General features: G+C 46.6%; 8 non-coding genes and 1 pseudogene across 8 annotated transcripts; all 9 read right to left on the reverse strand.

The window, feature by feature from the left end:
* Window positions 1–4,929: 4,929 nt before the first annotated feature.
* LOC119919058 lies at window positions 4,930–5,108 on the reverse strand (annotated as a pseudogene).
* Window positions 5,109–10,545: 5,437 nt separating this feature from the next.
* On the reverse strand, window positions 10,546–10,658 carry LOC119919070. Its single transcript, XR_005447586.1, has one exon. It is a non-coding gene; the product is annotated as a U5 spliceosomal RNA (small nuclear RNA).
* Window positions 10,659–11,626: 968 nt separating this feature from the next.
* LOC119919060 lies at window positions 11,627–11,812 on the reverse strand. The gene has a single exon (XR_005447577.1). It is a non-coding gene; the product is annotated as a U2 spliceosomal RNA (small nuclear RNA).
* A 5,430-nt stretch (window positions 11,813–17,242) lies between these two features.
* On the reverse strand, window positions 17,243–17,355 carry LOC119919071. Its single transcript, XR_005447587.1, has one exon. It is a non-coding gene; the product is annotated as a U5 spliceosomal RNA (small nuclear RNA).
* Window positions 17,356–18,324: 969 nt separating this feature from the next.
* On the reverse strand, window positions 18,325–18,516 carry LOC119919053. Its single transcript, XR_005447574.1, has one exon. It is a non-coding gene; the product is annotated as a U2 spliceosomal RNA (small nuclear RNA).
* A 182-nt stretch (window positions 18,517–18,698) lies between these two features.
* Window positions 18,699–18,811, reverse strand: LOC119919061. The gene has a single exon (XR_005447578.1). It is a non-coding gene; the product is annotated as a U5 spliceosomal RNA (small nuclear RNA).
* Window positions 18,812–19,779: 968 nt separating this feature from the next.
* Window positions 19,780–19,971, reverse strand: LOC119919054. Its single transcript, XR_005447575.1, has one exon. It is a non-coding gene; the product is annotated as a U2 spliceosomal RNA (small nuclear RNA).
* A 181-nt stretch (window positions 19,972–20,152) lies between these two features.
* On the reverse strand, window positions 20,153–20,265 carry LOC119919072. The gene has a single exon (XR_005447588.1). It is a non-coding gene; the product is annotated as a U5 spliceosomal RNA (small nuclear RNA).
* A 969-nt stretch (window positions 20,266–21,234) lies between these two features.
* On the reverse strand, window positions 21,235–21,431 carry LOC119919059. Its single transcript, XR_005447576.1, has one exon. It is a non-coding gene; the product is annotated as a U2 spliceosomal RNA (small nuclear RNA).
* Window positions 21,432–23,984: the final 2,553 nt, after the last annotated feature.

Below are 23,984 nucleotides of genomic sequence, written 5' to 3' on the forward strand. Positions count from 1 at the left end.
CTCAGGTGCAGTGGCCTTCTGCTGTCCCTGGTTTGTTTTCACTTCCTGTTCCATCATTACTTTCTTAACTGCTGGTGGAGGTTTGGGGGGTTGATCTTTATGCATGTGTCGATACCCTTCAAATTTAAACCAACCTAACACCTCTCTTTCCCTTGCACGCTTTCCTTCTCTTTTCTCACTTGTGTCTCTGGACTTATGGTGTTTTATATTTGTTGCCACTTCATCACAGTATGCTTCCATGAAGGTGCCTTGTAAAGGCCACTTTAGTTTTCCTTTTGTTCTCCCATGCCACTTTTTCATGCATTTTTCAATAAATTCTTTTTGATCTTGGTGATTGGTGATCACCACTCCCATTGGAGTTGCGTTCCCTTGTTCCTTCACCATTCCTGCCCCCATATAGCCCTGTCTTACACTATGTGCTGTTCTACGTATCTCTGGTTCCTCGTCTGTGTCTTTAGTTTTTATCGTTACCAATATCTTATCTACTGTAACTCCTGGCTTATATTTCCTTTCCCTTGTGGGATTGTATTCTAATCTATCCGTTCCGTCTCCTGCTGGTGTTTTTGTAATACACCCAAATTTGCCTGTTTCCCAGTTAACTCTCCTAGGGACTATTGTGAAGCTCAGTCGTGGATTTGAGGTCACTCTATTGCGCCCTGGTATACCATACCCTGCGGGCAGTCCCAGTGCTGGACCTAAAGGTATGGCTACAGTAGCACTAGGGTTATTGCACAACCGCTCCAACACTAGTGCAAGTGTCTTTGGTGTCCACCACCTACGTATCACCTCTTTCCACGGCACGTCAGGAAACTCGTCCTGCACTTGTGCCAAATGAATGAATTTTGTCAACTGCCACAATTTCTGATTTATCTCTTGTTCAGTTTGCCATTGCTCTACACCATCCTCATCCTTACAGGTTCGTTCCAACCAAAAATGTGTTCTTATTCCTTGTGTTCCTATATCTCCTTCCTGTGTGTAGTGTTCTGGCAAAAATAGCTCGTCTTCACTGCTATTTCCCTCTTCCATACACTTTATCTCTCCTCCACAGCTATTTTAGCTATCAGTATTCCTCTCTTCACAAATATTTAATCAGTATTGTTGCTTCAGAAGCCTTTAATAATATTTACAAAGTTTTAATTGTTAAACAACTTTTTCACACTAGTTAATCAAATTAATATATAGACATTATTTATTTTACACGCCTTTCACTACTCTCAGACACTCAATTTTAATTTTACATTGATTAAATATTTTCAAGTATATATTTTGCCCTTTTCACTCTACCTATTCTATGTCAGCAGTATTTACATGCACGTGCGCCTTCCGACTCCTATCTCCTGCCGGCTTCTGATTTTTATGTACATTACCTAGGCTTTCAGCTGAATAGTCTGATCCACTTCCTCAACACAGACTTAATTTACACTGCCTAGGTTTTATTTCCAAATTAATTAGCCTGATTCACTTCCTCAACACAGACTCAATTTACTCTGCCTAGGTTTATTTCCAAATTGGTGGACCTGATTCACTTCCTCAACACAGGCCCAATTTACACATAAATATAGCCTCTCAATTTACTTCCTCAACATGAGGGCTTAGACAGAAATGATTCACTTCCTCAACACAAAATCTGTCTTTATAAATCGCTACTCAATTCACTTCCTCAACATGAGCGCGTAACACTTCTTTAAGCACGCTTTATTCTCCTATCCTGCCGCAGTCCTATTTAGGCTCCTAGCGGTAACGTGCTATAGTACATCCGCCCGTTCAGTCCGAACCTACCATCGAAGAGCCCCAACACTCAGTTGAAATCCTGCGATATAAGCTCGCGGTAGCCACGTGATGACTATTTATTAGCCAACTTGCCCATGTCAGCCCTGACCTAGTGAGTGAAGCACCCCAGCACTCAGCTGTGATTCTGCACTTCTCCAATTCTTCCGCAATGGCTTTAAATTCTTATCTCTTCATCAGCTCACTACGCCTATGCAGTCCTGTTCTGATTGGATCGAAGCTCCCCGACATTAAGTCGAAGCGTTGCGATTCTTAAAAAACAGCGGTATTCACGATAATGGCTTTAAATTCTTATCTCTTCATCAGCTCACTACGCCTATGCAGTCCTGTTCTGATTGGATCGAAGCTCCCCGACATTAAGTCGAAGCGTTGCGATTCTTAAAAAACAGCGGTATTCACGATGATGGCTGGAAAACACTTATTTTACTTACCCTTAAAAGCAAACAATTAAACACAAAAAGCGCATCTATTCTACTAGCTTTACACACTTTGACATAGACATATTCCGCACCATGGTTCACACACACATGCAAATTTAGCTGCTATTGCATGTTGCCTGCATTTAGATTTGCACCGACTCTTACCCCCCCAGCGTTTACTTCCTTTCTTTATTTAGTTTCAATTCACCATTAAAATCCAAATTTCGTATTTTAGTAAAATATTTTCTACTTAATTTACTGCTTTTAGCACTCAAAATTTATTCTAGGTTCAAGATTGAGGAGACTTTAAGATTCACACCTGGGCGGAAAATCCCGTATTCAGACACAGTTAAAATGCAGAATTTTGGTTAAACAGGTATTCTGCTTACCTTTTCTATGTGGCCACGTGTCTCAGATACAGGCCGTCCGTCCCGGTCAGAAACTCTCGGCCTCTGGACTCAATCTCCTGGCTGGCCTCGCCAATTGTCGGGTCGGAAATAAGGACCGGCCGGGTCAGTAAAAGACCTGGTCCCTACCCTAACCAACGTAATAAACTCAATAAAATTACTCTATTAGATTTCTTCTTTAGTCAAAAGACGGCGTAGTCAAAAACTTCACTGGAGACGGTCAAGAGTCGGTGCAAAAGAGTTTATTCCAATAAAGGACAGATAAACCCGAGCAACATCCCTGCAGGTCTCAGGATGGAACCGAGTTGGTGGTCAGCGAACATCGCCTTATATTCACCTTAAGCTCCACCTTGTCCCTCCCTTCAGGTGGGCGTTACATCTTAACTCCTCCTTATCTCCTCCTTCTAGGTGGGCGTTACTCCTTAACTCCTCCTTATCTCCTCCTTCTAGGTGGGCGTTACTCCTTAACTCCACCTATGGTGTTCGCTGACCATTCCTCCCCTTTGGTGGATTTCCTATCCTCTACTGCCATCTAGTGGCCTTTTTCTTGTACTGTTTTACCAAATTAACCCTTTATTGATGTTACAATTTCCACTTTTTAGCTGTTATTATATGTAATTATTGTTACCATTTATCTCTCTTTATATTTTTACATTACTGGATTAGAAATCCACCAATATGTTTCAACTTCAGTCCCACCGTATTTTTTTAAAGTTATACAGGCATAGTTTGACACCATTAAAACTTAAACACTTACAATCATATTTTTTAAAAGAATTAATAAGGAGTAACATATTTCATACATGTATAACGTGATTCAATGAACAATTACATGATTTAGCAATGCCAACCATGAGGGTGCTTTGTCTCATACAAGTTAACTTTCAGCAGCGCAGAGCCTGGTTGCATGCAGTACCTAGCCGTACCAGGCGCCATAAATCACAACATGTCATGATCTCATTCTTGGCTTCAGTTCGCGATGATCTCAGCCCTGGCGTACGTGACTTACTGCATGTGCCTTGCTTCTAATGAGCGGGTTACGGTTGGCTAGGTTTTGCCTGCGCGGCCTGAGCAGCTCCTCTGCTCATTAAAAAAGCACACGTTCATGAATACACAGAGTATAGGAATGATGTATGATAAACACACAGAATATAAGAATAAAATATGAGTTTAAACTCACTCTTTAAACACTCAGTAGGTATACACTCAGTAGTAAGCACTCAGTAGTAAAACACTCAGTAGTTTAAACACTCAGCAGTCAGACTTCACACTAAAAGAATACTCAGTAGTAAAACACTCAGTAGATATAACATATTGCAAACCATTGATAATGTGTATAAATATAGAAAAAGAACCTAACAATCAATCTAGGATTTAGGCCTTATGCAATCAATCTAGGCTTTAGGCCTACATGATCTTTAGGCTTTATTCAACAGTACCAGGCCACGCCCGTTCCCCTACCCCTCCCCAGGTCATGGCAGGCTCTATCCAATCGGGCTGCGGAGAGACGAAGGCCTGGCTTTTGGACAGAGGCTACCGAACGACTCGGGCTCTTGTAGCCTCTCGATGACGAGTGAGAGAAAGGGAGGGGAAATGTGGCCGATCGCTTCTCGGCCTTTTGGCCAAGACTGCAATCGCCTCCTCTTTCTGGTTAAAACCTTTGCCGGTTTGGGGCTTCGTTTTGTGTCACCAGCTTTTCTGGGAGGAGATTCACCTCATTCCTTGTGAATAAAATTTCAACTTTGCCGTAGCTGAAAAACTTTTGCAACAAGGAATTCATTGGTCCCGAGGACTGCCTACCTGTCCTCTGCCGGACTGCCACCTTGACCAGACCAAAGACGAGAAGGTAAGTGTGTTTTATTCACCGATTTAGCAGTTGTAGCAGGTTTTCTTGCTTCATTTTAGGTGTTTTAGTTTCTTGTATCCTTTCTACGCTGCGGTTCCTCCACCGTGTTGGCCAACCGTGCCGGGCCTACGGAGGCGCCGCAGTGTCCCCTCCCCACCTTCTGAGAGGCTCTATCCAATCGGAGAAATGAAGGCCTGGCTTTTGGACACAGGCTACCGAGCATCCGAAATACTCGGGCTCTCGATGACGAGTGGGAGAAAGGGAGGGGAAGTGCAGGGCACATTTAACAGCCATGCCGGTCCCAAATATCCCCTCGTCGTCTGCCAATCATAAAGTGCAAATCTCGCTGCCTTCTTCGAGGCTTCAGCTGGCCGCCCCCCCCTCGACTGGCGCCTTTTTCGGGCCGGCGTCCGGCAGAGCGACGAACCTCTGCGTTTGGGTCAGTATTTTGGTTTTACACAAGGCAGGAGAAGGGTGCACCGCCCCCGGAGGCACTGCAATACCGGGTCGATGCGTGGAGTGGACGGAGCAAGCCCCTCGTCTCAGCTCCCGGTGCTAAAAATCCATTTAATATGTTGCCCCCTTATAGGGGACATATCAGATATTAAACTGATAAGAACAGATTTTTTTTTTTTTTTGGAAAAATATAATTTATTTGTGACATAAACATTCAATACACACATTTCAGTACTTGCATCCCACCTATATTAATCCCACATCCAACACAAAACAACAATCCTCCCCCTCGGCATCTCTATACACAGGGTCCCTTTGTTACCTTAATTAGTAAAAAAAAAGAAAAACAACATTAACAAAACACAAGGTATACATCAATAACTCATGGAACCCAGTTCTCGAGCCCTCTCTTTTTTTCTTTTTTTCGCATTACGATGCATGGCATGTATGCATGAAGAGACCATAACAAAACCACTCCCATAACCATCATAATAAATCCACAACACCTTCTGTTGACCTCTATGAATTACCATAAATCATTTTCCATCTGTCTTTGATCGAGTCAATACCCCATTTTCTGATCTCTAATTGGTATCGCCTCTCTATTGAGTCTTCAATGCTCTTTATAGTTCCCAACACTGACCACTTGCTTCCTCCATTTAGCCCATCACATCTTACCTCCCACAACTTGTACTTTACTATAGATACGAGAAGCACTACTTTATGCAGTTTCTCCCTCTCCATATTAAATTCCATGTAAAGAACCCCTTCCCATGTCATATCCCTCAAAGAAACAAACTTTTTACCCAACCCCTCCCAAATTTGTTGTGCGAAAAAACACTCAAATAATGCATGTTCCACCGTTTCTTTTCCCAAACATCCCTCTCTTGGACAGTACTTACTTCTTGTTAGGCCGTGATTAAACAAGGTGTTTCTTACTGCTAATCTCCTGTGAAGCACCAACCAATTAAAATCTTTCAACTGATTGTCCAACTACTTAAACTGTGTTCTCTTCCATACTTCAGAAGGAATATGAACAGTTTCTCTTGGGTTGAACCTGGCCATCAATTCCTCATACAGTTTTCTATGATTGAGTACTAAATGACTATCCCAACACTCCTTGTACTTCTTTGCCCAACTGATTATTCCTTTATAGTACAAAGGCATAACCTCAGCTTTGGGAGACCTGTTATCCCATGCTACCCCTAAGGGCCTCAAATGCATAGCAAGCCAAAATTTCATTAAAGAGTGACATTTATGTTTTGGAGGTGACATAGTTATTTTACAGATATTTGAAAAAAAAAATCACGTTCAACTTCAACCTGACATTTGGCATGTCTTTACCTCCTCTCTCAATAGGCTGGTACATTATTTCTCTTTTAATATATTCATACCCTCCCCACATGAAATTAAACAACATCCTTTGCAACTTTAAGCAAATCATTGCCGTCATGGGAAAAACACATGCCACATGAAGTAAGGCTGGCAATATATCGGCTTTTATAGCTAGGACTTTGCCACTGAATGACAGTTTTCTCAATTTCCACATGTTGAGCTTTGATAGCACTTTAGCTAATCTTACCTCCCAATTACTTTCAACATCATCCTTATTACCAAAGGATATACCCAATAATGTCATCGGCCCCGCGCACAGGGCAAGCCCATATGGCTTGTCATTCCTATCCTTCCACCTTCCCAGATATTTAATCAGTGACTTCCCTTTATTAATCCTAGACCCTGAAGCACTCGAGAACACTTCAATAACATTAATAGCTTCCTTTAAACAAAAGTCATTTTCTAAATACAATACAGTGTCGTCTGCAAACTGAGATATAACCAATGTTTCCCCACCTGGCAACGGTAGACCCCTGATTTTAGCATTTTTTCTAATTGCACATGCCAAAATTTCAATAAACACAACATACAAAGGGGCTGATGCAGGGCACCCCTGCCTGACGCCCCTGGTTTGCTTAAACAAAACTCCCATGTTGCCATTGACATTAACTCTACTTCCTACCTCTGTGTATAAAATCTTCAGCCAACTTCTAAATCTTTTACCAAACCCAAATCTTTCCAAAATCCTAAATAAAAATTTGTGATTGACCCTATCAAAAGCTTTTTCCTGATCAAGACTGAGCACAATAAGGGGAAAATTTCTATCCTCGGAATAGGCTAGTACATCTCTGTGCATTTGCAGATTCCATTGTATCTGTCTGCCTTGTACTGCACAAGTTTGATCCAGTCCTATAATGAACTCCAAGGCGGATACCAACCTGTTTGTTAGAATTTTACTAAAAATCTTATAATCTGTGCACAACATCGTTAAGGGTCTGTAGTTGGATATATCTCGAACGTCCCCTTTTTTATATAGCAGGGAAATCACCCCCTCTCTCATTGTGCTCCCCATTATCCCAGATGTGCAAATGAAAGTAAACAAATCTAACAACTGAGGCCCAATATCTTCCCAGAAAACCAAGTAAAATTCTTTTGTAAGTCCATCCACTCCTGGCACCTTCCCTTTCTTTAAAGACTGAAGCGCCTTCAAAATTTCTTCCAATTGTATGTCTTTATCCAACTCTAGTTTCAGATAGTCGGGGATTGAGCTATCTACATTATTCAACAGCAGTGAACCCTTACTATAATCTACTATTTCTGCGCTAAAAAACTTGGAATAATTACCCGAAGCAATTTCTACCAGCCCTTCCGGATCGTCAATTTCCTCCCCTCGTTCATTTAGAAGGGAGGCTATTCTCCTTCTCTTTGCCCGTACTTTAGACTGCTTGAAAAAATAGGATGAACATTTCTCATCCTTTTCCCATTTTTCATCAAGACTCCTGAATTTATAAGCCTCAGCCCTCTTATGAAAAAATAGCCTCTGCTCGTTTTGCCAGCGTTTCAATAATTCCTCATCTATGCGCTCACCAGTGTTTTGTTGTGCCATTAAATTTTCTATTGATTTTTGCAATTGATAATATTCTTTAAACTCCGCTTTTCTGGATTCTTTTGAGTACACCTGTATGTAATGTTTAATACGGACCTTTGTGCTTTCCCACCATCCAGATACATTACCATAAAACATCTTCATTTTAATGCACTCCTTGAAGAAACTCCTGAACCCTACCCTAAACTGCCGGGCTCCAAGAATACTGTTATTCAATTTCCAGTACCCTTTCCCAAAACATGTCACCTTCAGGTTTAATACAACAGAGAGCATGTTGTGATCTGAGTAGAAAACAGGTGACACTTGTGCCTCAAACACCTGAAAATCTAACGGACAAAAAATATAATCTATTCTACTCCGTGCCCCTCTACTGTTTCCCCATGTGAAACCAGGGTCATCAGAGTTAAAACTCCTAAAACTATCAACTAAACTGTACTTTTTTACCAAACTATGGAAGTTAACTCCCATGTTTTTGCCCTCACTAGGAGAGTTGAAATCACCTCCAACGATTACATGACGATTGGTCATGAAAACGGTGTCTAACTTAAGAAATAGCTCATTTCGTTCTTTTGGTGCAGCATGGGCATATATATTTACCACTCTTAAACTCTTACCCTTCCAGTCAACATCTGTGACCAAAACCCTCCCCTGTATCACAGAAAAACTCCCGACTATTTTAACTTCCACATTCCCACTTAACGTCCCCACCCCAGATGAGTGAACACCCCCAATGCTCCATCTAGAGTCCCCTTTAACCCACTCTTTTGTGAACCCCTTCACATCCTCCACAGTCTTTAGGTGGACCTCTTGCAAGAGGCACAAAGAAAAATCCACTGAACTTAAATGAGAAAAAACTACTGCTCTCTTTGACGCATTTCTCAACCCCCTCACATTTATAGTTAATATATGAAATAAAGACAGACTATGCAAAAAAAAGAAAAATGGAGGAAGTGACAGAAAAAAAAAGGAGCCCAAAACAGTATGCTCACTCACGTTGCTCTTTCCACCAATCATGGCAGAAAGTCCTCCTCATCTGGCTCCTTCAGTGGGAAAGAGCACTCTGAACTGGAAGGGCCATCTTCTGAGAGTACGGGGCAGCTTCTCGGGGCAGGAGGAGCATCCGAGGAGAATACAGCTATGCAGGGAGGCTCTCCTGGGACACCGCTGGCTGGAACCTTACTACTGGACGATGCAGTCATGCCTTTCTGGGTTAACGCCTCCCCAGCTTCCTCACTCTCCAGGCAATCGTCCACAGCTGCCGCAGCGCTGCCCCCCTCCTTTGCCGCATTGTCAGTGATCTCATGCACCTGTCCAGTCTCCTTTCCCTCCTGCATTTCTTCCCAAACCTCAGAAACAAGTACCCCAAACCTGTTCGCCTCAACGAGCAGAGGAGAGGATGGTGGTGAAAGCAACAAGCTCGTCTTTGCCCTCTTTCTCTTACTTTTTCCTCCTTTCTTCCCCGCGACCCACTCAATAACAGAAGAAGCCTCCTCCAAACTCTCAGCTTCCCCCCCCTGCTTCCCCCAGGCGTCCTCGCTCTCTGCCTGGACTGACACCACCTCCGGTGCATCTGCCCCCTTTGTCTCCACCACTCCTCCCGTGAGCTCGGCAATTACGTCCTCAATTGCTCTTAAGGATGTGGAGCGTGGGTCGTCACATACGGGTCCATCCCTGTGTTGCGCACCTGGGGCCACCGACTCCCGTCTGGCAGCACGTGCATACGAAGACCCCACTTCTGGGCAATGCCCAAATAAATGTCCTTCCAGCCCACATAAACTACATTTTTTTGGCTGATCACAATTTCTCATGGTGTGTCCCAAACTATCACAGTTTCTGCACCGCACCTGTCTGCAAGACCTTGCCAGGTGTCCATGTGAAGCACATTGCCTGCAGTACAGCGGCTGACCCCCATAGACTAGGAAACCTCTATGGGAGCCAATGGTGAAGGTAGCGGGGGGATGGCAAAAACCATCATAACCATTCGGGTCTTCCTTCAGCATGACCCGGAATTGCCGTTTTCCGGTCCATATCCCCAGCACATCCTTAATGTCTCCCATACTTGTTAACACAGTCACGTACCTGGCAAGAAAATACCTGGTTGCTTCCTCTGACACCCAAGGGTTGTAAATGTGCACAGTCACAATGCGCTCACCAGTACGACACAGGCTGAGCACCCTGAAGTTTTTCAGCAATCCGTCTGCCAATCGAAGTGCTAATCCTTTCACCTCCTCCATCTTGGTAACGGTGTAAAACGTGACGTCGTAATACTTGTCCGTGGCGTTTTTCTGCAGACACAGAAGGTCGTCAATCTTGAGGCACAGAGCTCCAAACAGAATGGCTTGTCCAAAAATCTTTCTCTCCATTAACTCGTCGGTACTGTTCCACACAAACCTAAGCGTATTTTTCAGCACGGCATGCACCTGCTGTGAGTTAGCTGACGATGTCATTGTAGACTGTCAACAGATCCTCCTCTTACTCAATCTTAGCCAAAAGGCCGAGAAGCGATAACCCCCGCTGGTTGCTTCCAGCGCCCACCTCCCGGAGCAGTTCTCCCCTGCCGTGGCGCAGTGGTTTCAACTGCGCATAACAACGGCTGAGTCTCAGCACCTCCTCCCGAGCGCGCCTCGTCGCACCGCTCAACCTTGGCGGGGGCGGCGTTTTATTTCCTTTTCACAAACGCACGAGGCTCGGCCACACGGCAGAGCCTGCCAAAAATAGTTTTAACTCATTGGCGTCCCTCTCCACGGAAGTCTTTAGTAAAAGGCGAAAGACTTGTACGTTATGAAGAGAAACCCGAGTAAGTGCGGGCCCCTCCTCCAGAGCCGCCGACGAGCCTAGTCGTCCCGGCCACTACCCTCACGGTAAGCCTCACTCTGCCTCTCGAGTCCCAAGTACCAGGCCACGCCCGTTCCCCTACCCCTCCCCAGGTCATGGCAGGCTCTATCCAATCGGGCTGCGGAGAGACGAAGGCCTGGCTTTTGGACAGAGGCTACCGAACGACTCGGGCTCTTGTAGCCTCTCGATGACGAGTGAGAGAAAGGGAGGGGAAATGTGGCCGATCGCTTCTCGGCCTTTTGGCCAAGACTGCAATCGCCTCCTCTTTCTGGTTAAAACCTTTGCCGGTTTGGGGCTTCGTTTTGTGTCACCAGCTTTTCTGGGAGGAGATTCACCTCATTCCTTGTGAATAAAATTTCAACTTTGCCGTAGCTGAAAAACTTTTGCAACAAGGAATTCATTGGTCCCGAGGACTGCCTACCTGTCCTCTGCCGGACTGCCACCTTGACCAGACCAAAGACGAGAAGGTAAGTGTGTTTTATTCACCGATTTAGCAGTTGTAGCAGGTTTTCTTGCTTCATTTAGGTGTTTTAGTTTCTTGTATCCTTTCTACGCTGCGGTTCCTCCACCGTGTTGGCCAACCGTGCCGGGCCTACGGAGGCGCCGCAGTGTCCCCTCCCCACCTTCTGAGAGGCTCTATCCAATCGGAGAAATGAAGGCCTGGCTTTTGGACACAGGCTACCGAGCATCCGAAATACTCGGGCTCTCGATGACGAGTGGGAGAAAGGGAGGGGAAGTGCAGGGCACATTTAACAGCCATGCCGGTCCCAAATATCCCCTCGTCGTCTGCCAATCATAAAGTGCAAATCTCGCTGCCTTCTTCGAGGCTTCAGCTGGCCGCCCCCCCTCGACTGGCGCCTTTTTCGGGCCGGCGTCCGGCAGAGCGACGAACCTCTGCGTTTGGGTCAGTATTTTGGTTTTACACAAGGCAGGAGAAGGGTGCACCGCCCCCGGAGGCACTGCAATACCGGGTCGATGCGTGGGGTGGACGGAGCAAGCCCCTCGTCTCAGCTCCCGGTGCTAAAAATCCATTTAATATGTTGCCCCCTTATAGGGGACATATCAGATATTAAACTGATAAGAACAGATTTTTTTTTTTTTTTTTTTTTGGAAAATATAATTTATTTGTGACATAAACATTCAATACACACATTTCAGTACTTGCATCCCACCTATATTAATCCCACATCCAACACAAAACAACAATCCTCCCCCTCGGCATCTCTATACACAGGGTCCCTTTGTTACCTTAATTAGTAAAAAAAAGAAAAACAACATTAACAAAACACAAGGTATACATCAATAACTCATGGAACCCAGTTCTCGAGCCCTCTCTTTTTTTCTTTTTTTCGCATTACGATGCATGGCATGTATGCATGAAGAGACCATAACAAAACCACTCCCATAACCATCATAATAAATCCACAACACCTTCTGTTGACCTCTATGAATTACCATAAATCATTTTCCATCTGTCTTTGATCGAGTCAATACCCCATTTTCTGATCTCTAATTGGTATCGCCTCTCTATTGAGTCTTCAATGCTCTTTATAGTTCCCAACACTGACCACTTGCTTCCTCCATTTAGCCCATCACATCTTACCTCCCACAACTTGTACTTTACTATAGATACGAGAAGCACTACTTTATGCAGTTTCTCCCTCTCCATATTAAATTCCATGTAAAGAACCCCTTCCCATGTCATATCCCTCAAAGAAACAAACTTTTTACCCAACCCCTCCCAAATTTGTTGTGCGAAAAAACACTCAAATAATGCATGTTCCACCGTTTCTTTTCCCAAACATCCCTCTCTTGGACAGTACTTACTTCTTGTTAGGCCGTGATTAAACAAGGTGTTTCTTACTGCTAATCTCCTGTGAAGCACCAACCAATTAAAATCTTTCAACTGATTGTCCAACTGCTTAAACTGTGTCTCTTCCATACTTCAGAAGGAATATGAACAGTTTCTCTTGGGTTGAACCTGGCCATCAATTCCTCATACAGTTTTCTATGATTGAGTACTAAATGACTATCCCAACACTCCTTGTACTTCTTTGCCCAACTGATTATTCCTTTATAGTACAAAGGCATAACCTCAGCTTTGGGAGACCTGTTATCCCATGCTACCCCTAAGGGCCTCAAATGCATAGCAAGCCAAAATTTCATTAAAGAGTGACATTTATGTTTTGGAGGTGACATAGTTATTTTACAGATATTTGAAAAAAAAATCACGTTCAACTTCAACCTGACATTTGGCATGTCTTTACCTCCTCTCTCAATAGGCTGGTACATTATTTCTCTTTTAATATATTCATACCCTCCCCACATGAAATTAAACAACATCCTTTGCAACTTTAAGCAAATCATTGCCGTCATGGGAAAAACACATGCCACATGAAGTAAGGCTGGCAATATATCGGCTTTTATAGCTAGGACTTTGCCACTGAATGACAGTTTTCTCAATTTCCACATGTTGAGCTTTGATAGCACTTTAGCTAATCTTACCTCCCAATTACTTTCAACATCATCCTTATTACCAAAGGATATACCCAATAATGTCATCGGCCCCGCGCACAGGGCAAGCCCATATGGCTTGTCATTCCTATCCTTCCACCTTCCCAGATATTTAATCAGTGACTTCCCTTTATTAATCCTAGACCCTGAAGCACTCGAGAACACTTCAATAACATTAATAGCTTCCTTTAAACAAAAGTCATTTTCTAAATACAATACAGTGTCGTCTGCAAACTGAGATATAACCAATGTTTCCCCACCTGGCAACGGTAGACCCCTGATTTTAGCATTTTTTCTAATTGCACATGCCAAAATTTCAATAAACACAACATACAAAGGGGCTGATGCAGGGCACCCCTGCCTGACGCCCCTGGTTTGCTTAAACAAAACTCCCATGTTGCCATTGACATTAACTCTACTTCCTACCTCTGTGTATAAAATCTTCAGCCAACTTCTAAATCTTTTACCAAACCCAAATCTTTCCAAAATCCTAAATAAAAATTTGTGATTGACCCTATCAAAAGCTTTTTCCTGATCAAGACTGAGCACAATAAGGGGAAAATTTCTATCCTCGGAATAGGCTAGTACATCTCTGTGCATTTGCAGATTCCATTGTATCTGTCTGCCTTGTACTGCACAAGTTTGATCCAGTCCTATAATGAACTCCAAGGCGGATACCAACCTGTTTGTTAGAATTTTACTAAAAATCTTATAATCTGTGCACAACATCGTTAAGGGTCTGTAGTTGGATATATCTCGAACGTCCCCTTTTTTATATAGCAGGGAAATCACCCCCTCTCTCATTGTGCTCCCCATTATCCCAGATGTGCAAATGAAAGTAAACAAATCTAACAACTGAGGCCCAATATCTTCCCAGAAAACCAAGTAAAATTCTTTTGTAAGTCCATCCACTCCTGGCACCTTCCCTTTCTTTAAAGACTGAAGCGCCTTCAAAATTTCTTCCAATTGTATGTCTTTATCCAACTCTAGTTTCAGATAGTCGGGGATTGAGCTATCTACATTATTCAACAGCAGTGAACCCTTACTATAATCTACTATTTCTGCGCTAAAAAACTTGGAATAATTACCCGAAGCAATTTCTACCAGCCCTTCCGGATCGTCAATTTCCTCCCCTCGTTCATTTAGAAGGGAGGCTATTCTCCTTCTCTTTGCCCGTACTTTAGACTGCTTGAAAAAATAGGATGAACATTTCTCATCCTTTTCCCATTTTTCATCAAGACTCCTGAATTTATAAGCCTCAGCCCTCTTATGAAAAAATAGCCTCTGCTCGTTTTGCCAGCGTTTCAATAATTCCTCATCTATGCGCTCACCAGTGTTTTGTTGTGCCATTAAATTTTCTATTGATTTTTGCAATTGATAATATTCTTTAAACTCCGCTTTTCTGGATTCTTTTGAGTACACCTGTATGTAATGTTTAATACGGACCTTTGTGCTTTCCCACCATCCAGATACATTACCATAAAACATCTTCATTTTAATGCACTCCTTGAAGAAACTCCTGAACCCTACCCTAAACTGCCGGGCTCCAAGAATACTGTTATTCAATTTCCAGTACCCTTTCCCAAAACATGTCACCTTCAGGTTTAATACAACAGAGAGCATGTTGTGATCTGAGTAGAAAACAGGTGACACTTGTGCCTCAAACACCTGAAAATCTAACGGACAAAAAATATAATCTATTCTACTCCGTGCCCCTCTACTGTTTCCCCATGTGAAACCAGGGTCATCAGAGTTAAAACTCCTAAAACTATCAACTAAACTGTACTTTTTTACCAAACTATGGAAGTTAACTCCCATGTTTTTGCCCTCACTAGGAGAGTTGAAATCACCTCCAACGATTACATGACGATTGGTCATGAAAACGGTGTCTAACTTAAGAAATAGCTCATTTCGTTCTTTTGGTGCAGCATGGGCATATATATTTACCACTCTTAAACTCTTACCCTTCCAGTCAACATCTGTGACCAAAACCCTCCCCTGTATCACAGAAAAACTCCCGACTATTTTAACTTCCACATTCCCACTTAACGTCCCCACCCCAGATGAGTGAACACCCCCAATGCTCCATCTAGAGTCCCCTTTAACCCACTCTTTTGTGAACCCCTTCACATCCTCCACAGTCTTTAGGTGGACCTCTTGCAAGAGGCACAAAGAAAAATCCACTGAACTTAAATGAGAAAAAACTACTGCTCTCTTTGACGCATTTCTCAACCCCCTCACATTTATAGTTAATATATGAAATAAAGACAGACTATGCAAAAAAAAGAAAAATGGAGGAAGTGACAGAAAAAAAAGGAGCCCAAAACAGTATGCTCACTCACGTTGCTCTTTCCACCAATCATGGCAGAAAGTCCTCCTCATCTGGCTCCTTCAGTGGGAAAGAGCACTCTGAACTGGAAGGGCTATCTTCTGAGAGTACGGGGCAGCTTCTCGGGGCAGGAGGAGCATCCGAGGAGAATACAGCTATGCAGGGAGGCTCTCCTGGGACACCGCTGGCTGGAACCTTACTACTGGACGATGCAGTCATGCCTTTCTGGGTTAACGCCTCCCCAGCTTCCTCACTCTCCAGGCAATCGTCCACAGCTGCCGCAGCGCTGCCCCCCTCCTTTGCCGCATTGTCAGTGATCTCATGCACCTGTCCAGTCTCCTTTCCCTCCTGCATTTCTTCCCAAACCTCAGAAACAAGTACCCCAAACCTGTTCGCCTCAACGAGCAGAGGAGAGGATGGTGGTGAAAGCAACAAGCTCGTCTTTGCCCTCTTTCTCTTACTTTTTCCTCCTTTCTTCCCCGCGACCCACTCAATAACAGAAGAAGCCTCCTCCAAACTCTCAGCTTCCCCCCCCTGCTTCCCCCAGGCGTCCTCGCTCTCTGCCTGGACTGACACCACCTCCGGTGCATCTGCCCCCTTTGTCTCCACCACTCCTCCCGTGAGCTCGGCAATTACGTCCTCAATTGCTCTTAAGGATGTGGAGCGTGGGTCGTCACATGCGGGTCCATCCCTGTGTTGCGCACCTGGGGCCACCGACTCCCGTCTGGCAGCACGTGCATACGAAGACCCCACTTCTGGGCAATGCCCAAATAAATGTCCTTCCAGCCCACATAAACTACATTTTTTTGGCTGATCACAATTTCTCATGGTGTGTCCCAAACTATCACAGTTTCTGCACCGCACCTGTCTGCAAGACCTTGCCAGGTGTCCATATGAAGCACATTGCCTGCAGTACAGCGGCTGACCCCCATAGACTAGGAAACCTCTATGGGAGCCAATGGTGAAGGTAGCGGGGGGATGGCAAAAACCATCATAACCATTCGGGTCTTCCTTCAGCATGACCCGGAATTGCCGTTTTCCGGTCCATATCCCCAGCACATCCTTAATGTCTCCCATACTTGTTAACACAGTCACGTACCTGGCAAGAAAATACCTGGTTGCTTCCTCTGACACCCAAGGGTTGTAAATGTGCACAGTCACAATGCGCTCACCAGTACGACACAGGCTGAGCACCCTGAAGTTTTTCAGCAATCCGTCTGCCAATCGAAGTGCTAATCCTTTCACCTCCTCCATCTTGGTAACGGTGTAAAACGTGACGTCGTAATACTTGTCCGTGGCGTTTTTCTGCAGACACAGAAGGTCGTCAATCTTGAGGCACAGAGCTCCAAACAGAATGGCTTGTCCAAAAATCTTTCTCTCCATTAACTCGTCGGTACTGTTCCACACAAACCTAAGCGTATTTTTCAGCACGGCATGCACCTGCTGTGAGTTAGCTGACGATGTCATTGTAGACTGTCAACAGATCCTCCTCTTACTCAATCTTAGCCAAAAGGCCGAGAAGCGATAACCCCCGCTGGTTGCTTCCAGCCCACCTCCCGGAGCAGTTCTCCCCCTGCCGTGGCGCAGTGGTTTCAACTGCGCATAACAACGGCTGAGTCTCAGCACCTCCTCCCGAGCGCGCCTCGTCGCACCGCTCAACCTTGCCGGGGGCGGCGTTTTATTTCCTTTTCACAAACGCACGAGGCTCGGCCACACGGCAGAGCCTGCCAAAAATAGTTTTAACTCATTGGCGTCCCTCTCCACGGAAGTCTTTAGTAAAAGGCGAAAGACTTGTACGTTATGAAGAGAAACCCGAGTAAGTACGGGCCCCTCCTCCAGAGCCGCCGACGAGCCTAGTCGTCCCGGCCACTACCCTCACGGTAAGCCTCACTCTGCCTCTCGAGTCCCAAGTACCAGGCCACGCCCGTTCCCCTACCCCTCCCCAGGTCATGGCAGGCTCTATCCAATCGGGCTGCGGAGAGACGAAGGCCTGGCTTTTGGACAGAGGCTACCGAACGACTCGGGCTCTTGTAGCCTCTCGATGACGAGTGAGAGAAAGGGAGGGGAAATGTGGCCGATCGCTTCTCGGCCTTTTGGCCAAGACTGCAATGGCCTCCTCTTTCTGGTTAAAACCTTTGCCGGTTTGGGGCTTCGTTTTGTGTCACCAGCTTTTCTGGGAGGAGATTCACCTCATTCCTTGTGAATAAAATTTCAACTTTGCCGTAGCTGAAAAACTTTTGCAACAAGGAATTCATTGGTCCCGAGGACTGCCTACCTGTCCTCTGCCGGACTGCCACCTTGACCAGACCAAAGACGAGAAGGTAAGTGTGTTTTATTCACCGATTTAGCAGTTGTAGCAGGTTTTCTTGCTTCATTTGAGGTGTTTTAGTTTCTTGTATCCTTTCTACGCTGCGGTTCCTCCACCGTGTTGGCCAACCGTGCCGGGCCTACGGAGGCGCCGCAGTGTCCCCTCCCCACCTTCTGAGAGGCTCTATCCAATCGGAGAAATGAAGGCCTGGCTTTTGGACACAGGCTACCGAGCATCCGAAATACTCGGGCTCTCGATGACGAGTGGGAGAAAGGGAGGGGAAGTGCAGGGCACATTTAACAGCCATGCCGGTCCCAAATATCCCCTCGTCGTCTGCCAATCATAAAGTGCAAATCTCGCTGCCTTCTTCGAGGCTTCAGCTGGCCGCCCCCCCTCGACTGGCGCCTTTTTCGGGCCGGCGTCCGGCAGAGCGACGAACCTCTGCGTTTGGGTCAGTATTTTGGTTTTACACAAGGCAGGAGAAGGGTGCACCGCCCCCGGAGGCACTGCAATACCGGGTCGATGCGTGGAGTGGACGGAGCAAGCCCCTCGTCTCAGCTCCCGGTGCTAAAAATCCATTTAATATGTTGCCCCCTTATAGGGGACATATCAGATATTAAACTGATAAGAACAGATACTACACTTGATCTTAGCCAAAAGGCCGAGAAGCGATAACCCCCGCTGGTTGCTTCCAGCGCCCACCTCCCGGAGCAGTTCTCCCCCTGCCGTGGCGCAGTGGTTTCAACTGCGCATAACAACGGCTGAGTCTCAGCACCTCCTCCCGAGCGCGCCTCGTCGCACCGCTCAACTTGCCGGGGGCGGCGTTTTATTTCCTTTTCACAAACGCACGAGGTTCGGCCACACGGCAGAGCCTGCCAAAAATAGTTTTAACTCATTGGCGTCCCTCTCCACGGAAGTCTTTAGTAAAAGGCGAAAGACTTGTACGTTATGAAGAGAAACCCGAGTAAGTACGGGCCCCTCCTCCAGAGCCGCCGACGAGCCTAGTCGTCCCGGCCACTACCCTCACGGTAAGCCTCACTCTGCCTCTCGAGTCCCAAGTACCAGGCCACGCCCGTTCCCCTACCCCCCCCAGGTCATGGCAGGCTCTATCCAATCGGGCTGCGGAGAGACGAAGGCCTGGCTTTTGGACAGAGGCTACCGAACGACTCGGGCTCTTGTAGCCTCTCGATGACGAGTGAGAGAAAGGGAGGGGAAATGTGGCCGATCGCTTCTCGGCCTTTTGGCCAAGACTGCAATGGCCTCCTCTTTCTGGTTAAAACCTTTGCCGGTTTGGGGCTTCGTTTTGTGTCACCAGCTTTTCTGGGAGGAGATTCACCTCATTCCTTGTGAATAAAATTTCAACTTTGCCGTAGCTGAAAAACTTTTGCAACAAGGAATTCATTGGTCCCGAGGACTGCCTACCTGTCCTCTGCCGGACTGCCACCTTGACCAGACCAAAGACGAGAAGGTAAGTGTGTTTTATTCACCGATTTAGCAGTTGTAGCAGGTTTTCTTGCTTCATTTGAGGTGTTTTAGTTTCTTGTATCCTTTCTACGCTGCGGTTCCTCCACCGTGTTGGCCAACCGTGCCGGGCCTACGGAGGCGCCGCAGTGTCCCCTCCCCACCTTCTGAGAGGCTCTATCCAATCGGAGAAATGAAGGCCTGGCTTTTGGACACAGGCTACCGAGCATCCGAAATACTCGGGCTCTCGATGACGAGTGGGAGAAAGGGAGGGGAAGTGCAGGGCACATTTAACAGCCATGCCGGTCCCAAATATCCCCTCGTCGTCTGCCAATCATAAAGTGCAAATCTCGCTGCCTTCTTCGAGGCTTCAGCTGGCCGCCCCCCCTCGACTGGCGCCTTTTTCGGGCCGGCGTCCGGCAGAGCGACGAACCTCTGCGTTTGGGTCAGTATTTTGGTTTTACACAAGGCAGGAGAAGGGTGCACCGCCCCCGGAGGCACTGCAATACCGGGTCGATGCGTGGAGTGGACGGAGCAAGCCCCTCGTCTCAGCTCCCGGTGCTAAAAATCCATTTAATATGTTGCCCCCTTATAGGGGACATATCAGATATTAAACTGATAAGAACAGATACTACACTTGATCTTAGCCAAAAGGCCGAGAAGCGATAACCCCGCTGGTTGCTTCCAGCGCCCACCTCCCGGAGCAGTTCTCCCCTGCCGTGGCGCAGTGGTTTCAACTGCGCATAACAACGGCTGAGTCTCAGCACCTCCTCCCGAGCGCGCCTCGTCGCACCGCTCAACCTTGCCGGGGGCGGCGTTTTATTTCCTTTTCACAAACGCACGAGGCTCGGCCACACGGCAGAGCCTGCCAAAAATAGTTTTAACTCATTGGCGTCCCTCTCCACGGAAGTCTTTAGTAAAAGGCGAAAGACTTGTACGTTATGAAGAGAAACCCGAGTAAGTACGGGCCCCTCCTCCAGAGCCGCCGACGAGCCTAGTCGTCCCGGCCACTACCCTCACGGTAAGCCTCACTCTGCCTCTCGAGTCCCAAGTACCAGGCCACGCCCGTTCCCCTACCCCTCCCCAGGTCATGGCAGGCTCTATCCAATCGGGCTGCGGAGAGACGAAGGCCTGGCTTTTGGACAGAGGCTACCGAACGACTCGGGCTCTTGTAGCCTCTCGATGACGAGTGAGAGAAAGGGAGGGGAAATGTGGCCGATCGCTTCTCGGCCTTTTGGCCAAGACTGCAATGGCCTCCTCTTTCTGGTTAAAACCTTTGCCGGTTTGGGGCTTCGTTTTGTGTCACCAGCTTTTCTGGGAGGAGATTCACCTCATTCCTTGTGAATAAAATTTCAACTTTGCCGTAGCTGAAAAACTTTTGCAACAAGGAATTCATTGGTCCCGAGGACTGCCTACCTGTCCTCTGCCGGACTGCCACCTTGACCAGACCAAAGACGAGAAGGTAAGTGTGTTTTATTCACCGATTTAGCAGTTGTAGCAGGTTTTCTTGCTTCATTTGAGGTGTTTTAGTTTCTTGTATCCTTTCTACGCTGCGGTTCCTCCACCGTGTTGGCCAACCGTGCCGGGCCTACGGAGGCGCCGCAGTGTCCCCTCCCCACCTTCTGAGAGGCTCTATCCAATCGGAGAAATGAAGGCCTGGCTTTTGGACACAGGCTACCGAGCATCCGAAATACTCGGGCTCTCGATGACGAGTGGGAGAAAGGGAGGGGAAGTGCAGGGCACATTTAACAGCCATGCCGGTCCCAAATATCCCCTCGTCGTCTGCCAATCATAAAGTGCAAATCTCGCTGCCTTCTTCGAGGCTTCAGCTGGCCGCCCCCCCTCGACTGGCGCCTTTTTCGGGCCGGCGTCCGGCAGAGCGACGAACCTCTGCGTTTGGGTCAGTATTTTGGTTTTACACAAGGCAGGAGAAGGGTGCACCGCCCCCGGAGGCACTGCAATACCGGGTCGATGCGTGGAGTGGACGGAGCAAGCCCCTCGTCTCAGCTCCCGGTGCTAAAAATCCATTTAATATGTTGCCCCCTTATAGGGGACATATCAGATATTAAACTGATAAGAACAGATTTTTTTTTTTTTTTTTATTTTGACACTCAATTCAAACATGATTCATAATATGTCAATTCCAAGTTACCTTTTAAAATACAACATGTCAATAAATAGATAAATGTTCTCTGTAAAACAACATTTAAAAAAAGTGTTTAAAATGCATTACAGATAACGTCATAAATTAAAGGTATAAAATGGTTTTCAGCTTGTCCATGTCTGTGAGTGTCTGTTAAAATGTCTTCAAAGCGGAGTGCATTTGTTAAAATAAAACTCACAAAAAATAAATGGATAATAAAAGCTCTTCTCCAAGTCCACTGTTGTGCAGGAGTGTAGTGAGTCCCTATCAAAGGGGAACTCATTCAGCTCCCCCAAACAGATTTGGACTCTCGGGATCTTGTGCAGGCGCTCAGAGGAGACCCTCACCCTGTAGCTCCTTCCCACCAACCTCACCCGGAGGGTCAGGCCGCCGTGCCTTGAACTTTCCTTGTGTGGCTCCGGCTCCTCCGTCCGAATGGGCACAGAGGCGATTCTTTGTGGCTGTGTCCTAGGCCCGCCGCCTGCAGCTCTGGCCGTTTGGACCGTTGCTGCGGCCATCCGGATCACAGCCAGGGGGGGATCTGCATGTGCTTTCTTGCCAGCAAGTTTCTGGAGGTCCATATGGCGTCTTTGATGGCGGCTAGGGTGAGCCACTGTTTGGCAAATGTACGTGCTGGTATCTGATTTCCTTGGCTCACCCCGTACAGCACCAGCTGTGGTGTGAGGACCTCCCTTGCTGGCAAGTACGGGAATTGCAAGGAGCCGGCCGTTGCCCACTGTTCTACGGCAGCGCTGCACTCCCAGAGCAGATGCCTTACCGACTCAGGCGCGCCACAACCTGGTCGGGGGCAAGTTGAGTGCGCCGACATGCCCCGGGAGTGCATTACGGACCTGACTGGGAGGATCTCATGAGCCACCATCCATGACAGGTCCCGGAGTCTGTTTGGAAGAGCTGGATGGTTCACGTTGCGCCAAACTGTTGAGGGCTCGCCGAATGCAAGCCCGCGCACGGACTCACTGGTTCCCGCTCCTGCACAACAGAAATGAGAGAGCGGTGAGTGGTTAAAACCTGCAACTCCTCCTGCTCAAGGTTAAAATGCCTTAAAAATGACTGGATAAAGCATAGGCTGGTGGCAGGTTAAAAGACACTGGTACTTTGAGACTTGTGGGTAAGATCTTAAGTTTTCTGAGGTAGGACCCCATCCAGAACCGTGTCATTGCTGCGGTCTTGGGGTTTCTGGATGGGGCTGTGGCGGTTGCGATGTGTAGTGCTGTGTATCTGCTTCCTAGGAACAAGTGCAGGTCTGGCACTCCTTTCCTCCTTTCTCCTTTGGCTTCTTCATCACGCTTCGTCTCAGTCTTTCCCACTTGGAGCCCCACAAAAAATAAAAGATGGCTCGTTCCAGGTCTAAGATCACTCTCCTAGGCGGGATAAAAACAGAACTGATGAGTAAAAGCAAAGGTAAAATCACTGCTTTGATGATTAAAACCTTTCCTTCTAAAGTCAGTCCTCTAAGTGTCCAGTACCCTAGTCTCTGCCTGACTTTCCCTACTATGTCTGCCCAATTGTTTTCCCCTCCCCCTCCCTATCAAACCTGATCCCAAGTATTTTTTGGTCAGTCTGGGTCACAGTCAGGGGAGTCCTGTCGTCTCAGTCGCTGTCCACGGTCCATAAAAATGGGCTTGGGTCTTGCTTCTGTTCAGCTTTGACCCAGAGGCCTGTCCGAACCAGTCAGTCAAGTCCAGCGTCCTGTTGACAGATAAAAGGTCAGTGCAAAATGTTGATGTCGTCCATATATAAAATACATTTTGTCTCGAGTCCCCCGCTCCCTGGGACTCCTACCCCATGGATTCGTTGGTCCCTTCTCAAGGTCTGTGCCAGTGGTTCTATACAGATAACGTAGAGGAGGGCAGATAACGGACAACCCTGACGGACACCGCAGTTTATATCCACTGCTCTTGTCAGATGCCCGTTAACAATGAATTTGCTGTTGATCTCCCGGTACAGCAGTCCCACCCAGGCTATAAACCTTCTCGGGAACCCCATTTTTTGCAGTACCTGGAAAAGGTACTGGTGCGAGACCCGATCAAAGGCTTTCTCAAAATCTAAATTCAGGACTACTAGCCGAATGTTTCTGTCTCTCGCGTAACAGATGGTATCTCGGATCAGTACGAGGCTGTCGGTGATCTTCCTCCCCGGGACGGCACAGGCTTGATCCGGGTGAATCAGATCTTCTAAAAACAAGGACATGCGTGAGGCTAAAGTTTACTAAAAAGTTTACAGTCAAAATTTAAGAGTGTGATAGGTCTCCAATTTTTCAAGTCCGTCTTGTCTTTGTCTTTGTGAAGGAGAGTCACTATCCCTGCTCTAAAGCTGTCAGGAAGTCGGTCCATTTGTTCAAAATCCATAAAAACAGCAAGCAAGTCTGGTGCTAAAATGTCCCAAAATGTCAGATAAATTCCAAGGGAAGCCCGTCTTCTCCGGCGACTTCCCTGTCTTAAAAGATTTGATGCATTTGTTTAATTCCGGTATCGTAAAATCTTGGGTTAAAAGCACGTTGTCGTTTGTTGCTTGGT

The sequence above is a fragment of the Micropterus salmoides genome, unplaced genomic scaffold, assembly GCF_014851395.1.
Source record: "Micropterus salmoides isolate LMB-PRFRI ecotype aquatic unplaced genomic scaffold, ASM1485139v1 Ms_hic_scaffold_2542, whole genome shotgun sequence".
Taxonomy (NCBI): domain Eukaryota; kingdom Metazoa; phylum Chordata; class Actinopteri; order Centrarchiformes; family Centrarchidae; genus Micropterus; species Micropterus salmoides.